The 17,819-nt window shown below is 33.5% G+C and overlaps 2 pseudogenes; both read right to left on the bottom strand.

Moving 5' to 3' along the window:
- Positions 1-11,247: 11,247 nt before the first annotated feature.
- LOC116138603 lies at positions 11,248-13,337 on the bottom strand (annotated as a pseudogene).
- A 2,453-nt stretch (positions 13,338-15,790) lies between these two features.
- LOC116138540 lies at positions 15,791-16,715 on the bottom strand (annotated as a pseudogene).
- Between the last annotated feature and the right edge of the window lie 1,104 nt (positions 16,716-17,819).

Here is a 17,819-nt window from a genome sequence, read left to right as displayed (position 1 = left end):
TAAAAAAGAGGAAATGAGAGACAAATGTATAAGTTAAATTTTGGGAGAACAACATGTTCCCACCCAACATTTGGCAAAACAACACTTTCCCACCCGTTAAGTTTTAAAATGACACTTTCCCACCCTTCGTTAAGTTTTGTTAATGTTTTTTGTTAATATTTGACTGAAAAGACGAAAACACTCTTAAATTGTTTATTTCTTAATTAGTTTATTTAGATAAGTCAAAATCTTTACTCGATCATTTATTAGTTTCAATGTAAAGATATATTTTTTTCCTTTGTTTATTTAATTAATTAGGAATATTGATTTTCTATGTTAACTAGTAAAAATGAAAAATATTATATTATGAAAAACATTATAAATTTAGTAAATTATTGAATAATAGTGATTGAATATTGATGACATTATAAATAAATAAACATTAAGGTCATTTAACTTTAAACAATCCCATAGCATTAGGGATTAACAAATTTTTTTTTTTAATTTTTAATATTTGACTTTTTGGCTAATTAAAAAATTATAAAGTCAAATATTTAAGGGTATTTTTGTCTTTTTAATAAAATATTAACGGAAAATATAACAAAACCTAACGAATGGTGGGAAATGTAATTTTGAAACTTGAAAGGTGGGAAAATGTCGTTTCACCAAACCTTGGGTGGGAAAATGTGGTTCTCCCTTGAATTTTCTTTATTAATGGGACCTTTGAATAACATTAGTAGAGGATCATATAATAACATCCAGCATTGATAATGATTTTAGGTGAAACCTTATACTTATTCATGCAAGCGTTAAGACACTATAAATTACAATTATCATGTCAACTATAGCTGTAATAATATATAGAGTAATAATACATATTATTGACTTAAAATAACTAATATAGACCTACCATGCTAACATATATATGATTCATTTTATTAAAATCACATTAGCATATAAATGAATCAAATATTAGAGCAATAGTTAAAAGATGAAAAAACATTCACTACAAGAAAACTGACATTTTGCAACCAATTTTTTAGCAACTAACCAGAATTAGTTGCAAAAAGGCTACATTTACCAACAAAATTCACATTAGTCGGGCAAAGAGGGTTAAAATTTTAGGGCCCACATGTTCCAACATTTGGCATCTAAAGTTAATTTTTTGCGACTATTTTGTTAGTCACAGAACCGGTTGCTTTAGTGACTAATAAATTTAGTTGCAATTTTTTCCGGGTGATTTTTCCCTCCAAAATTGGATAATTTGCATCTAAAATATTATATTTTGCATCTACATTTTTGGTTACAAAAAACAATTTTTTGCAACTACCCGTTAGTAACTAAATTAGTTGCGAATAATTAGGGATTTATTAGTAACTATTATGATTAGTTATAGAAAAACGAAATTACCAAAATATCCCATATTTGGATAGTAATTACAAGAGCCCCAAAGTATATACAGCAACTAAATTTGATTTAGTTGCCAATTTAAGTTAAAAAATTCATATTCCCCCCAAATTATTTGTTCCCGCCAGACCTAAATTATAGGCAACTAACACTAATTCTTGACTGGCTAAATTTTTAGTTACAAATTGACTTATTTGCAAAATAGAATTATATTTCTAAATTAAATAACTAATTAAAACCCTTACTTTTTTAAGTTATTTACAGAATACCCTAACCTATATAAAGCAAGCATTTTTGTCAATTTCATATCTCTTCTCCACGCATCTTTGCCCTAGCTTTTTCTCCAAATTTCCCAAACGCACAACCCAAATTTCATATCTTTTCCCCACACATCTTCATCTCTTCTGACGCGTCTTCATCTCTTCTCCAAGCATCTTCATCTTTCAATTGATCTTCTTGGCTTCCTTCATTCATCCAATACGAGGTAGTCCTTAACCTCCCGTAAGTACAATCATTCAGGATTGAACCATTATTCAGACGGCGAGTTTCAAAGCTTTATTATGCTTTAGAGCATGCATGAACCTCCTTTTTTTAAGCAGATTTTGAAGAGAAACGGAAGAGGAAAATGTTGAAAAGACTCACTTCTTCTGCTCTGTTCTCTGGAATATCATGTACTGTGTTTTGAGGTAGGTAATGCTCATGCTGATTTAATACAGAAATTTAGATATGAGGAAAGCTCTGCAAACTGTATGATGCAAAGCACTGTTTGAGTTATTGCCGTGATGCATAATAATGAAAATTAGAACCCCATGTTGTGTCATAAAGAAGCTTTTATCTAGCAGATTACATTACTGTCATCTTTGCTCGGCAGGTGATTTTTTGTATTAAGATTACTCAGCTTGTTTTGTTGCAAAAATTTTCTATTCGCAGTCTAAAATACTATTTAGGTCTTTGGTCAGCTGCTGCTTTATTAGGTAAGATGCATTGCCTACCAATAATCTGGTTATGGTGTTTGAGGTTAGGTTATTTTTTATTTATTTATTTATTTTTTCAAAAAAGAAATTTCCCATGAGTTTCAACATGTTCTACAAATTGTACGATGAGTGCAGTTCTGTATTGAGAAGGTACTATTTCATGAAAACATTAAGAATAGAGAAAGCTAGGATGACTTTCTATGAGAATATCCTAATCAATATTTCATTTTGATGTAGCTCATCTTTTGAAATGTATTGTGATATTTGCTTTTGATCTACAATGGTGCACTCTTATTAAGCCAGAGGATAATTGAAAAGTATGTGACAACAAATAATACTCCTATTTATAAGGGGTTTCATAGCTGGGTTCAAACTATTTTACACTTTTGAAGATTCTCTATTATATGATGCCGTAGCAAGAAAAAACTGAATAAATAACTGGCCTATCAAATGAACCATGTTAAAGTAATTAGTGAGGTGTGAAAAGAATGCCTTTTAATTCTTCTAGGTGGCTTTTTTGATTGTTAGCCTTTGCATATCAATTTATAGCAATATGTTGCTACGCTCTTCTGTTTTCTGTTTCTAAATTTTGGTGGGGAAAAGGCCATTAAATTTTGAGTATATGGAACCACTACTTCAAAATCTGTGAAGGTACAAACACCATATTGCTTCATTTTTAACGCTTAGAGAAATATAGTTTAGCTCTTCGAGAAATATGCCTTCTTAAAGAAGGGGTAAGGCTGGATCACCTATTCTTAAAATAGTATTTGTTTTGTACGAGGCTCTGTCAGGAGAATTAATTCCATTAGTAAACAGAGTAATTATTTTGTGTCTTGATATATTTGATAAAAGTATGATCCTGAATGCAGAGTATGCTTTCTTGCTCTGCTTCCAGCTTCATATATGAGCTTCCCAAATCGATCTCAAATTCTCAGTTCAAACTGTTTGCTATATTGTTTTATCTATCTTACCTCTTTATATATTCTGGAGAACCATTTATCTCCTCTGTGATTGAGTCCAGGGCACATGCTTCTTTGTGTAGCCAAATGCTAAAAATCACTTGATTCCTTATCTTTAGAAATGGTTGCTAATATATATTCTCATGTTGGTCACCTCTGGTCTGCATATGTTTTTATTTTATATCTTTGTTACCATTTTTAGATAAATCTCATATTTGATTACGTTGCAACAACAAATTCCTGGTTATGACCTTTGCTTATTTGTTTTGCAGGTTTTCTTGGTACTTAACTTTAGGTGCAGATTTTAGCTTCAGTAATGTACTTTTTGATACAAAAAAGAGAACAATTTTAGTTCTAGATTTGTATTCTATAATTTGTTCCAAGACAAAAGATTAAACATTTTTTTTTTCACACATAGTAGGAGAGAAGATGAAGTAGCAAGAATTTCTCTTTTTTTGCTAGTTTCTGCCTTCACCGCCATTTTTCCTGTATTACAGTTAGCAGAATATTTGTATTTGTCATTCATTTTTAGAGATTACAATAATGTATTGTTTGCTTGCCTTACGGATTTTGTAGTTTTAAGTATCTAGTTAGAGATTCTTCTCATGTAATTTGAACTTTGGACGTTAGATTTCGACCAATAGACCTTGGTTTTACATATTCTGAAATTGATGTTTGCAGATTCCGAAGATGGCTCCTGGTACAAGAAGGAACCTAGCTAGACTTGCAAATTTTGTTCTATAGAATCATAGTCCTGTATCGACTCCTTAAATTGTTGCAATCACTGGTAAAGTTATGATATTGGTCCATATAAGCATACTGAAATATATACTTGGATTTTAGATATTGTCTACAATGTTTGTTTAAAATTTAAGAATACATTTTACTTTACCAACATGTAAACCGTCATTGTGATAACATATTATTTACTAATGATGCATTATTTTGATTTTGTAGACAATATTGTGGCAAAGAATGTGAGAGGGAAGAGTAGAGGAGTTGGATGTGAAAGACTCATGCAAACAGCGCAATCAAAGTTGCATGTAGACTTTCAAAAATAAGATGGAGTACCTACTGGAGTAAATGCATCAAAGTTGAGTACTGAGGTAGGAATAGTTGTGAGGAACTATGCCCCTGTTAGGGTGCTTACTTGGAAGAAAGTTCCCTACGATGTCGAAAAACAAATGATTGCTCGTATCACGGTAATGTATTTGAATATCATTATCCATATTGTCATACTTCCTTATGAAAATAATATATAATACCCATATAAGTTTAATGCATGTACATTATTGATGAATTTATACCAAGTTTGACATTGATGTCACGGAGCCCCATGTACTGAAATGGTTAAGCACAATTTTGTGTAAGAGATTCAACAGCTTTCGGAGTGCCCTACACAAGAAATTCAAAGCATATGCTACTAAGGAGGAAGCATTACAGAATAGACTAGAAGAAATTAAAGATCCCGATGATTGGATATATCTTTGTGACCTCTTTTCTAGTGAAAAGTTTCAGGTAAGGTCAACATGGCTTTTAATGTTATTATATATGCATTGTATTTTAATATTAATTTGTGGTGTTAGGCACGGTCAAACTTATTCTGAGAACCAGTCGAAACTGAGGTGTAACCATCGTGGTGGTTCCAAGAACTTTATCCAGCACAAAAAGGAAAAGGTATTTAATATGATTATCTATACAAATATACAACTTTGTTTTCCTGTTTACTAATTTTAATTGCATTATGGTCAATGATGATATGAACTGTTAAGATGAACCAACTTGGGGAATCTATCGGTCCTATACAATTTTTCATGACACTTGGAGCGCCGAGAAAGGGTGGATTAATGAACAAGCAAGAGAGCTATATGTAAGTTGATCATCTTTCAATTATCGATTATGAAATGTCTTACCATTGAATTGGGTATAAATGTATGGTGATACGAAATGGAATTTATCATCATTGCATTTCTCTTGCATCTTTTACCTAATTATGTTGGTGCTTGTGCATTTGTTTGATATGGCATTTAGTTTTCCTGAGTGTTACCAAACTTTTATAACTTGCTGTGGTTTGCTATGATATGTTACAAACATTGCAGGATAAGGCTGAAATTTAACTTGTGTTATATGTTTATCTTGATTGAACTTAATAGTTTGTGTATGGTGTAACGGAATGGAAGTTGATCATCATTGCAATTCTCTGTCATCTTTTGACCCATAATTATGTGTGTGCTTGTGCATTTGTTTGATATTGGCATTTAGTTTTCCTCAGTGTTACCAAACTTTTATAACTTTGCTGTGGTTTGATATTGATATGTACAAACATTGGAGGATAAGGCTAAATTTAACTTGTGTTATGTGTTTTCTCTTGATTGAACTTAAAAGTTTGTATTTTTTAAAGCAGAAAGTTGGAGTTTCTTTTTTTTTTTTTTTTTTTTTTTTTTTTTTTTTTTTGTGTGCTGAAGATCATGTAAGTTAGTGGAGTTTTTACAGTGTGGTAATGTATGTCCTTGGGTTTAGGCTAGCAATGGCAGAGAACCATGGCTTTGTTTTGCCTCTTGGAGAACTAAAAGATATGCCACATCACTTTTATGATATTTACAAAATCCAACAGCCTTATCTTTCCAATTAATTAGCATGTTTATGCATGGATGTGTGACTGTAAATCTGTTGCTTATATGTTTGTTTAATATTAGATTGATAATGTTTTAGATACTTGCTTCTCTACTCTATCAAATTTATTTTTGTTTGGTGCTGCAGTATTCTTTTATGTTGCTATATAGTTTGTTAGTTGACTTATTGATTATGCATTGAATTAATGGTAGGAAAAAATGATAGAGCTGCAAGATGAAACACAAGCAGGGGAAAGTGAAAAAACAGAAGCTGAAATATGTGAGGAAGTTCTAGGTAAAGCTTCCGGATTTAACCAAAATTTTGCATTTTCATAGACTAAGCATCAATCCACTGCAGTAGAAGCAAAGTTAAGGTGCATTGTGCAACAACAAGAAAATAAAATTAAAGAGTTGAAGGAGCAGCTCATCTTATTTGATCATCAAAAAGAGAAAATAAAAAGGCTTGAACACCAACAATTTGTCCTGTTGGACATCATGAAGCAGCTAACTATAGCCCTTGAATTACAGCAACCTCATAGAGCTCTAACTGGACAGCCATTGCCATCTCCAACTGATGAAGATTCGTCCTCATCAGCTACAGCTATTTCAAAAACCGCAACTGGTGACACTTGACATGTTAACGGTATTGATGGTTATTTTTTTGTTGTATGGGTAGTAGATATTTTGAAATGGGGGTAAAACCATCTTTTTAGGATTGTTTGAATATATATGTTAGATGGTGTACATTGGGTGGGCCTTTTTTTGTTAGTTATGCACAGATAGATAGGTAGTGGGCTGAAAATGTGGGTGCATGCTGTTTTTTTTTTGGTTATGCACATGTGATAGTGCATTTTGGATTTTTATCGCTCATCATGCATAAAAATCCATGTATGGACCATATATATATGTATGAAAATATGATATTTGATGTTAGTTATCAGATTTTATATTGTGTCAATTGAACAGTTGTTGTTGAATGTATAATGTAGGTCAATACGAAATGCTCTAAAAAAAAAACACATTCTGCAACTAATTTTTTAGTAGCATAAAGTAATTTAGCATACTTGCATTCCACTGAACGTCGACATGAAATGCCTTTAAAAAATACATTTTGCAACTAATGTTTTAGTAGCAAAAAGTAATTTAGTATAATGCTTTAACATTCAGCGTCTAAAAAATAGTCGTGAAAACCTTTTGGATTTCACATTCAGCGTCTAAAATGATTACAATTAACCACTAAATTTTTGGTTACCAAAAGATACATTCGGCCACTAATAAAATAGTCACAAAAACCTATTGGATTCTACATTCAGCGTCTAAAATGAATATAATTAACTACTAAATTTTAGTCACCAAAAGATACATTTGGCCACTAATAAAATAGACGCGAAAATCATTTGGATTCTACATTCAACGTCTAAAAGTATAACAATTGACTACTAAATTTTGGTCACCAAAAGATACATTCATCGACTAATCAAATAGTTGCGAATACCTTTGACGAAATTACCCTTACACCTTTGGCGTCTAATTTTTGTGGCATTCGCGACAAATTATTAGACACTGAAAGGTATATTTTGCAACTAATTGATTAGTCGCTATGCAATTTTATCAAATTACCCTTGAACTATTAGCGTCTAGCTGGGGGACTATTTTGACAAGCAATTAGCAACTAATTTGCTGGTCGCTAAAAAAAAACTTTCTGCGTCTAAACAACAATTTAGACGCGTTAGGAATCTACGACAGCGATACTGCAACTAACTAGCGACTACAAAATTTAGACGCAAAAAGTGGATTAGCGTCTAAATGTTACTTTTTGCATCTAATTTTGCTTGACGCCAAATGTCAGTTTTCTTGTAGTGATTATATTTAATAAAATATCTATATAATTCATTATATAAAATCATCTTATCAGTAAATCAATTCAACATTATATGTAAATAATTAAAAATACAAAACTTAATTCATAATATTAAGAAGAATACATTACCTGATAACATAATCAACAAGAAGAAGGAAAAAAAGCATTGAAAGTTTGGTGGTCCTCATTGTTTTTTCTTTTAAGTGATTATTTTACTCTCTAAAGTTATAGTCCATAAGCAACAAAGGAAGTTAATATACATAGTAACATTTACTGGAAACTTCAGTTTCATTATCATTTTACTCCATTCAACAATTAATTAAAATGTGAATCACATTAATATTATAATAAAATGGTAAATTAATTTAATGTACCCAAGGGGTTTTAATTGTTCTAATAGCATCAAATTTAAGTGTCACAATAAAATCATGCATATGAATGTATATATATGGTAACAATATCAGATTTATACTACCTAAACGAGAATGAGATTACGTTAGATGTATACATTCTTGCTTTAATTGTTTCTAAGTTGATCAAAAGCTATTATATTATAATATTTTATACAAATAGTATTTAATGGTTAAGGGTAAAATTGAGTTAGGGGTTTAATAATTTTTTTTCCTTTCTATCAATTTCAAGCTGAAAATAATTTACAACCACTCCATGGCCTCTATGCAAATCTCTGCGAGCTTTGCTAATGTTTTTGGTTTCGTTGTATTGAAAATTATATGCACTATTAGAAGTTTGATATCTCCAATGGCAATGATTTATGATTATTATGTGCAGATAAGAAATTAATTTTAATAAACAGTAAATAATATTAGGATGAAGGGACTCAATATCTTTTGATGCTTTTGTTTATTAATTTATGTAAAGAGAGTCTAAGACATGAAGCCTTCATCAATTGGGTTGGCCTTTACTCTTTACGTCAATTTTCTCTTAAGAATGTCTATACAAATTTATTCTGATTCTTGTATGAATCCATAAGGGGTTTATGGATTATTGTATATCTCCAAGGTTTAGATAATTTTCTCATAAAACACATCCAAGTTGTACTATATATAAAATTATTTTAAAAAAAAAGTAGTACAATAACCATGTGTATAATTAACAATTGTACTATATATCAAATTAGAGTAAATGACATATTCTCACCCGAGGTTTGGCGAAATCCTAAGTTGGTAGCTCTGGTTGTATTTAATTTAGATTCTCACCCTTAAAGTGATAGAAAAGTATGTGATGTAATGGTGAAGGGGTAAATTGGTCTTGCAATAGGTGACACACGTTAGTAGATCGCCACCTCTAATAATGCTTTGGTGCACGTTAGCAGACATCGCCGCCAGTGTTTTTCACCCTTTTTCGACGATTCTTTCACCCAAAATCACCCTTGTCACCACCATTCGAACCTCATTCTCCCCTCTACAAAACCTTACCCTTCACAAACCCTCACCACTCGCCAATCGTCGGCCACGACAGCCCTAACATGAGACTATTTTTTGTCGATTTTCAACTACTTTGAGCAGCAACAACTCCAACCACCACCACAATTTAACTCCTCGCATCCTCCCTACAAAACCCCTAACCTTCCGAATCACAATAACTCACCGTTTGTCGTCCACCACGTCACCAAAAACGTAACGAACATGAACCTTTCGGCCAAAGAACGGCAACTAAACAGTTGGTGGGGACTAGAGGTGGCGGTGGGCCATGCCTTAAAATTCAAGGCCCTTTGTGCCGTGGGCTGTGTCGTGCCAAGGCCTACAAAAATTTGTGCCCTGTCGTGTCGTGCTAGCCCACCAAATTTGAAGGTCTATGGCACGACACGATATATAACAAGTTGTGCCTTGGGCCAGCTCACGTGCTTTGTAAAAATATTTAATTTTAATATTTATAAATTATGGTAATTTTGATTTATTATTAATAATTATTATAAAAATATTTTATATTTTATATTTAGTGACATTTTGTATTTATATTAATTAAAAAAATGTACAATCACTATGAAATATAATAAAATAATGAGACATTGAAATATTAATTGAATTTCAACACTTTGTATTACTTATAAGTTATAATTATAAATTACAAATACAACCATAGAGATTAGGATTAAGAATTATTATACATCTTCATTTTCATTAATTTCTAAATTCTTAAAATCTTCAAATATATCTTCAACAACACATTTTTTAATTATTTTTTTTCGTGTTGTACCGTGCCAACCCACGTGTCTTTTTTAAGGCCCACGACATGACCCACATATTTTCATGTCGTACGCCGTGCTTTTTATCGTGCCATGCCTTGTCGTGCCATGCTTTTTTCGTGTCATGCCATGGGTTGGTACGGCCAACCACCGACTCTAGTGGGGACATAGGGGTTTTGTGCAGTTGGAGACATTGATTGCAGTGGTGGTGTCCAATTGGATTTTTACCACTGGAATCGATCGAAATCCAGCGAAGAATAGGAAAACCCTAAACCTAATGACATCGGCGATCGGAGGGGCCAATGAGTTGAGAATCAGAGGGGTTTTGGACGGTAGATTATGGGGAAGGTGATGGAGGTGACCAAGGGGTTCAACACTGTTGGAAACAGTCCAAATTGGGCAAAAATCGAGAGGGTGTACAGTCGCCAAGGGTGTTATTGAAGTAATTTGAAAATAAAATGGTAAATTAATAATTGTACTAATTTAGGGGTTAAAGCGTAATTTATTAATTTATTTGTTAAGGGCATTATGGTAATTGCATCCTCTGTAACCTAAAAATTGCTAATAGTATTACTTTAAGGGTGGGAATATGGAATAAATACAACCAGAGATACCAACTTAGGATTTCGCCAAACCTCGGATGGGAATATGTCGTTTATTCTTTTATATAATATACGAGGCAAGAGCATATTGCATGGACTTTAACTACCTTTTAAACTAAAAAATTAAAATTAAAAAGGATCAAATTCTAAACTAAACTAATTAGAGAGATGCCGAGAACTGAGAAGAGAACATGGAGAAGATGATGAAAGATGTTCCTTTGCACACGATACGGCACCGCACAAAGCAAGTTTTATTTTTATGTGGGTGGATTGGGCTGGGCCGCTTTGCCAGTTATTATCCTGCGAAATATAATTCACTTGATACACTTGTTATCCATTCTTAAATAGATAATTAAAATTTTATTATTTGAATTATTAAACCACTTGAAACTTGTAAATATTTTCGCTCCATAGCATTCATTTTACCCTTAAATTTACACCTCCATTCACTTTTCATCTTCTCTCCACCAATTCTCATTAAATGGCTTCATCCCAAATTCTCAACAACCCTTATAAAATCAGTGAAACTATTCCCTCCACCACCACCACCACCACCATGACGGCCGCCCCACCACCAAACATAAACCCGTGACCAGAAGCATTTTCCACTGTAGCCCCTCTTATTCTAACCATTACCGTAATCTTTTTTATTTGTGAAGGTGGTGGAAACTCATATAGTAATTGTGAAGGTGGTGCTCTTGGTGATGATGAGGAGGAGGAGGAGGATTATACTCGACTCCATTGATGCAATCTGAAGTTTTTGCCATCTCATGAGGCCATACTCTAGACGGGTTTCTTGTTAGCTCCAGCAAAGAATCCTTCACATGATTAGCTCGAACCATCTCGCTACTTTTTTTCTGCCACCAAGAAGTTCATAATAATTGGAACAACTAATATTAAGAGAGTAGTTTAGTTTTGGTATCTAAAATGTGTTCAAAATTTTACCTTTACTTTGAACACATTAGAAACAAGTCCCCTAAAATGGGTTATATTTGCATTTGTCACTTCCAGACCCAATGAATTCAAAGCTTTCATCAATTTTACAAATCCACCAGGCTTATGTTCACAAAACACTTTAACAAAGAACTCGTTTCCATCTAATGGAGCCACTTCAACTTGCACCTTCAAATGTACAATAAAATTGACATACTGAAATTCTAGTTAGACAGATGAAGGAGATATTATGTTTAGATTTTAGAGCACGTTACCTCCATTTGTTGTGTCTTGTCATTAGTGATTCTTAGGTCTTGATTCTGCACTTTAGGAAGTGTACTGTCATTACCTGAAGTAGCTGTTTGACTGAAAATCTCTGGCTTCACAATGTTGTGGTTAACATTCATGCTTGCAGTATTGTTCTTGGGGCTCCCTTCATCATCTAAATGCTCCTCCAGTTCATCTTGAAGCTCTTTTATTTCCTTTAGCAACTCCTTTGTAAAGTCTATTGAGTCACCAAGGATTGAAGCTTTATCCATCTGAAAACATCAAACATCCAATCATTCTATAATACTGATACAATTTACTGTTAGAAGATATAAGATGAAATTAAAAAGAAGAATGATTTACTTTTGAAATTTTAGGAACCAAAGCTCGAAGAGCATAAAGCCTATCATTAAGCTTCTTCCTTCTTTTCCTCTCAGCTACAAGGTTTTTAGATTGAGGTCCCCTCCCCGCTCTCCTCCGATACTTGGCATGATCCTTATCATCAATCTGGTCACTGCAATCTGAGATTGAATCTGACCATCCATTCTAATGCACATTATTAACTGGTGATGAGAAATTAGCATCCATGTTGCTTATAGTGACCATCCAGTGATATTTTGCATTGCGCTGTGATAAAATCAATCACATGTGGATCTTCAGGTACCTGAAATTATCATGAAATATAAATACCATGCATCAGCGATTGCACATACAACTAACTAATTGTAGGTAGTGTCTAGTTAGGTTTCTCAAACTAATCTTATATGTTAAACAAAAAGAATAAGTAGAGAGGGTAGTGTATACTTCTTTAGTTGTTAAGTGCTAACAACTCAATCAGTCTTCCCACCACTGGTATCAAGACCCTAGTCCAAACTGCTTCCTGAAAATTATTGCAAGGAAAGTAATGTTAGATCAATTTTTAAAGCGGAGAAATGTGCAACGGATGCACATACATTCTGTGTTATATCAATGGATATGAATGTTCTTAGTAGGGTACCTTCATAACATCTGCATCTGAGCTATTAGAGAATTTATCTAGCTTGGATGGTTTGAAATCAAGGTTTGCGCATGATTAATCCTGAATAATTATGAAATAAGGTAATTAGTTATATAATTGAAATATTTATATATAAGTAATTAAAAAGAGTTATGCATATGAATGAATATATATATATATATATATATTTACCCGACGTCTAGGGGAATAGAAGAAGGAAGTTGAGAAAGAAGTTCACAAGATTTAGCTCTTGGATGTTGAATTATAACATCCCTACAAGGAAGAACTGGAGAAACTGGAAAATGAAGCTCTTCTCTGCCATTAATATTGTTCATCTCAATTCCAGCACAACAACAATCCATCCACTCAATAAATCTAAGTCAAAAGAGATGCATATTAATAATGTGATGCATAAACATAGATCACAAAAAAAGAAAAGAAGAGAATTTAATTAACTGACCTTTGATCATCACTGAGTTTCAAGAGAACACAGTAATCCCACCCTTCAAATCCTACAGGTTGCCTCAGTAGCTCCATTAAATTTTAGATAACTCTCACATTACCAATTAAGCGAATGAAAACATTAAATTATGTTTATATATATGAAGATGTAGGTAACGTTGAGTGTTCGCATGAGAAATAAGAGAGAATTTTGTGGTTAGTTTAGTTTGGAGAAAGGGAGAATTTTATATAATATATGAGGTATGAGCATATTGCATGACCGAACTACCTTTTAAAATAATAAATGTATCATCAAATGTAGGAGTATTAATACATAATTAAAGTGATGTTGTGTTAAATAATATATCTTATGTAAATAAAGTGATGACCAGTGTTTTAAAACCCGACATGGTTCAACCGGGACTTGGGGCCTTCACCGGGCCGGATTACCAATTTTATTGTTCACGGCAAACCTTAGAAATTAGGACAACGATCGACAGACAATTGGTGGCTAAGATGTTAGGGGTTTTGAAGAAGAAATGCATGTGAGTCGAAAGGTGGTGACAAAGGTGGTTTCTGGTGAGTGAAACGACCGAAAATCACAAAAATAAATCAGTGGCAACAACCTGTTGTTGCTAGCGATTGGCGAGACGAACGAGGGTAGGGTGAGATTGGTTTTGGTCAGGTGGCTTAGGGAAGAGTTTTCGTGGTGATGAGGTGTCTTGTCGACGCTAAAAATAGGCCCTATTTGGCATAGGTTGTGTCAACGTTGGTGGTGTAATTTGGGATGTTTTTGCAGGATTTCAAACTTGTATTTTAAGGACTTATATTAATTTTTAGAGGTATTTTTTTTGGATTTCAAACCTTTTACATGCTGATGCCACCAGTTTGACCCACCAGTCAAACTGACTCAACCGGTCAACTCGAGACCCCACCACTTTGTTGTGTTTCACCCCAGGCCAGGTTTTAAAACCTTGGTGATGACGTATAAACTATGCCACATATGGTGACACTTGGAACGTGAAATTTGAGATTATCTTGACATAAATAGCATTAGTCTATATTTATATTCGGTTCATAATAAATGATTACTTGTTGAAATTAAGATGATTCTGTGCATATTTTGGTTTAGATTTTACCATGAATAGCAATGATTTAAAGTTAAATGTGAGGCAGTTTCGTAACTTTCGCTTGATTGTTTAGATGTCACCATGAATAGCAATGATTCTGCGCATATTTTGGTTTAGATGTTACCAAGCATTAATGCTCCTATATTAAAAATAGAAATACTGTTAAACTTAAAGACATAAATGCAAATCTGTCAATATACATATATATTTTGATGCTTTTGCTTACAAAGAAGACTCCCTTTTGATCTATTACATAAAGGTCTCCCTATAGCCATAATTCTCCAAACACTTTTAAGAAGAAACAAAAAGCACAAAATGGCTTCTTTCAAAAGCTACTTCTTTCAGGCTTCAATTCTACTAGGGATGATGCTATTCGTTGCACCTTCATTAGCAACGGTAAATGTGAAGGTGACAAAGGGTGTTATTAATGATATTTGTTCCAAGACACAGAATCCTTCTTTCTGCTTAGGGGTTCTTAATCAAATTCCTGGAGCAACTACTGCGGATCTTCCAGGTCTAGCCAAAATCACTATTGACTTGGCAAGTTCTAATGCTACAAAAACCCTTCAACTAATCAAATCATTAGTCCCAAAAGCAACTAATAGTAAACTTAAGGAGAGATACGGAACTTGCTCTGAGCATTATGATAATGCCATTGGTGACCTTGATGATGCTCAACAATACTTGAAAACTGGTGATCCAATGGGTGCCAATTTATCAGCTTCAGCTTCCATGGATGAAGCCAGTGATTGTGATGATGAATTAAAAGGGCTCCCGGCGGATCCTTCAGTCCTGAAGGGCAACCAGGACCTAAATAAAATTTGTAGTATTATTTTGGTTATTGCTAACCTTATACCCCGTTGAAACATGTTTGTTTCTAACAAATTAGTAACTATGAAATCAAATCATCAATAAATTACTCCAAATGTATTTTGTCTTGCTTAAATCCGTATAAATACATCCCTCATATCCATCTTTGTGACTTTCATATTTTCTTACAGCCTCAGCAAGACACCAATTGCTTGAGTCACAGTGGTAGACGTATCCATCAAGTATGGATTTCAACAAAGATTCTAATATAATAAAGTTTTAAAAGCAGTTTGCAGTCAATAACTTCAAATATTTTTTTTCTCTATTAACATTATGTGCAGACTCCACCTAGTCATTCACTTAGCAGTAACGATTTTGCACAATGTGTTCACCAGAAAAAGTTAATATCTCAACAACACATTGGATCAGCATCAGCCTTAAATGTGAATACTTTGGAGAGCAAAAGTGGAAGCAAGCATATACTGATTGAACACATGGATAATAAGGGGCCTAGATGACCAATATCTTTCATCAACATAGTTCAATTGATAATCTAAAAACATTCCAAAAGCTATATTGTGGAAAGAAAGAGACAGAATTTGAGAGTATCCATTTATTCTCTTAAATTTAGATTTACAGCACAATGTATTTCACCATCACCATCATCAGCATTACATTTATATGATTCTCCAATCTTATTCAAGATAATGTACCTAATATCCAGGGATAACAAAAGCAAGATAGTTGATGAATGCATTACCAGTACAATTCAGGAACGCAAAGTAGTAGGTTTGTAGTCTATCACCAGAACTTTATCCAAATGGGATAGGAACAAGTTTTCAAATTCAACATGCGCAGGATGAGCTATATACTCTGCAACACCCTCTGCGCTCTCAAAGGTAGATTCAAAGATACGAGTGAAACCTTGATGCAGATTCTCAATACTCACATCCCTGCCCCTATTGCAACACATAACAAAATGGCAAAAGGGTCAAGATTTTTTAACTCAAGTACCAAAACCACACTAAGTTATTGTTTTAAACCATCACAATTTTCCAGAAATTGTGTAGATCCAGACAAGTATATTATAAGCGTAATTTGTTAAACAGCTATAAGGGCAGGCTGGCAGCAATACGACCACTACAATGAGCCACCAGGTCTCAAGATTTGCGTCAAAACATGCTTATGAAAAGATTAAGAGACAAATAACCAGAGGTTTGGTAAATTCTTCACATAATGTAAAGTGCAATGCTTTTAAATCCCAGAAAGAGTATTCTAATCTTTCAATAAGGCGCCATTAAAAACACCATAGCAAGATTTTCCAAAACTCAGAAACCCCATAACCCATATAAACAATAAGCTAAACAAGATCGTATATTGAGTGTTTATCATATTACTATTCAAAAGACTTCATGGGTTCGACGAGATTGACGAGATTAGCATAGCCTTTGATGAGCTGATCAATTTCTTCTGATTTTACCTCATCTTTGAACCTAGCGAGTAACATTTGCTTCACCACTTCTTTAGCCTCTTCCATTTCCTAATCTCTCTGCCGCTCTAAATCTCTACCTTTGTCGCTCCTATACGATGTTTTCAGCCCAAGTGCCCAACCCACCCCCAGCACATTTTTATTCATACATATACAGATGTATGACTTGTCCTACATCTTGTAATATAAGAAAAGACTTGACGTTTCTAGATAATTTATTTGAACGACTTATGGAACATAGTGCTTAGTACATTAAAAAATAAATAAATAATAATTTGTCAAGCATACTGTTAGGTGTAAATGACTTGGTGTTGAAATGGTAGGTCGGACGTGGACACCAATTTTATAGAGCAAACGACGTATTCCCACTGAGGTTTATCGAAATCTTAAGGTAATACTCTTTGTTGCATTTATTCTTGATTTTTATCATTAAAGTAACGATGTTTTCTTTATTTTAACAGATCCCAACAATTCACCATAGCGAAACACACATTAACACGCTAAAATGTATTGAAACTTTGTTTGGTAAAAAGTGGGCACATTTTAGCGAAAAGCGACTCACATTGGTAGCGTTCAAGTTGACAGTTTTTGGCTTTTTTCGATCAATTCTGAAGTCCAAAATCACTTCCAAAACCACTGTTGGACTCCCTACAACCTCTTTTACAAAACTCATACCTCCACTTGCAGACCTCACTCATTGTTTTCGACCACCTTCAACAGTCACTAACAATATTATTTAAAGGTGAGAATTTGGAATAAATACAACTAAAGGTATCAACTTAAGATTTCGCCAATCCTCGAGTGAGAATATGTTGTTTACTCTATTTTTATATGATCTAAATTTTAGGGTCCAAAAATCATTTTGAACCTCTCAAACCCATTAAAAAAAGTAACATATGATTCACAATCCAATAACAAAATAAATATCTGAAAGGTCCAATTAAGAACGTGACCACTAGCAACCATGCTTGGCACCACGATGCCACCATAATTCATGGCCAAACAACCCTACAAACACTCCACGTTATCTCAGGATGAGGTTATATAATTTCCCCCAAGGGGGGCTTGCTAAGGGCCACAAAAGACTTAGTTATAAAGAATCACGAATTCCGTCACTTTTACTCTCCGTTTTCCTACGTTTTTTTATTTTGT

This window comes from Pistacia vera, unplaced genomic scaffold, assembly GCF_008641045.1.
Source record: "Pistacia vera cultivar Batoury unplaced genomic scaffold, PisVer_v2 Contig342, whole genome shotgun sequence".
Taxonomy (NCBI): Eukaryota; Viridiplantae; Streptophyta; class Magnoliopsida; order Sapindales; family Anacardiaceae; genus Pistacia; species Pistacia vera.
The sequence above is the reverse complement of the archived record's forward strand: the minus strand, read 5'-3'. Positions and strand labels throughout refer to the sequence as shown.